We start from the raw sequence: 1,389 nt of genomic DNA, 5'->3' as shown, positions 1-1,389 counted from the left end.
CCGCCGCCGCCGCCGCCACCGCTGCCACCGCTCCCCGCCCCCGCGCCGCATACGACTCCCGGCGTGCCCCGCGGCGCCGCGCCGCGCCAGCAGGCGGTAACCGCTCAAGGGGGCTGCTGGGAGATGTAGTCGCGGCCGGCGCGGGGCACGGCGGGAAGGGCGGGACGAGGCTGTCTCCCCAGCAGAACCTGGAAGTGGCGTCACGGGCCGCGCTGACGCCACCGGACGGGGGCGGGGTGGGGTGCCGGCGCCATGGTGGGCCTGGCCCGGACCGGCCCTCGGCCGGGCTCCCTCCGGCCCCAGCGGTGCGCGGGCGGGGGCCGGGCAGGGCAGCAGCCCCGGCGGAGGGCCGCCCCCCGCCGCGCCTCAGCGGCCTCCTCGGGGCGGGGGAAGCTGCCGCCCTGGGACCGCGGCCCGCCGGGTCCGGGGAAGGGCCGGGGCGAGGCCGCCTCTGCCTGCCCCACGGGCCTTGCCGGGGCGGGGTCCCGGCCCACGGGGCCTTCGGGCCGCGTGTGCCGCGTCTGGCGGGGAAACGCGGAAGGAGCGTGAGTCGGTGAGGAAGGCGGAGCTGAAACCGCCGCCGAGGGCCGGACAGGGCTGGGGCAGGTGCTTTGGGAAACCGGGCACACGGGGCCACGGTTGAAGAAGTTAACGTGGGAGCCTGCCCTCGGCGGCCATCGCGCCGGCAGAGCCGGGGCTGGAGCCTCCTGCCCCCGCCGTGAGCGGGCCCGGGTGCGAATCCTTCTCTAGCGCTAGTCCGCGCAGCAAGTGACGGCAGAGCGCTGTCGCCTACCGGCCTTCACGTACCGCTCAAACTCCACCACTTGCGCACAGCCTGCTAAGGTGTCAAGGCAACACCTGCTGAAATCTCTTTTTTTAACTTCCCTTTCTCAGCTTGCCAACTTTACAAAATCGAGTATTACAGTCCAGAGTCGGAGTTGCTTAATTGGTGGTGACTAATTGTGAACTCATTTCCTGGACACTTCAGTTGCGCATTCTGATTTGTGGAGGCAGTATGGACATAATTCCATGCTATATGACCACAGAGTCCAAAGTCCAACGAGGAAATCAAGTTTTAAGTGCCTCAGCCTGGTACCAACCTTTACTGGATACTTTTGACTTGCGTTTGTTTGTGCCTTGGCCTCTATGATCTGTAAAAGTAATAAACACCCCCCTTTCCAGTCACAGTAGTGGTATGAAAACAAGTTAATTAATAACAGACAATAGTAGTGTTTACCACTGGAAATCACCCCAAAAAATTAATCATTGCTTTTGAGCAGGGTTGGACTATTTTGTGCTCTGTAAAACAGGCCAGCATATACACACCAAATGGCAGAGAGGAAAAATGAACCAAACAACAGCTTATTGGGCAAGAGATCCTTTTTGTTC

This window comes from Aquila chrysaetos, chromosome 3 (assembly GCF_900496995.4).
Source record: "Aquila chrysaetos chrysaetos chromosome 3, bAquChr1.4, whole genome shotgun sequence".
Lineage (NCBI taxonomy): Eukaryota > Metazoa > Chordata > Aves > Accipitriformes > Accipitridae > Aquila > Aquila chrysaetos.
The sequence above is the reverse complement of the archived record's forward strand: the minus strand, read 5'-3'. Positions refer to the sequence as shown.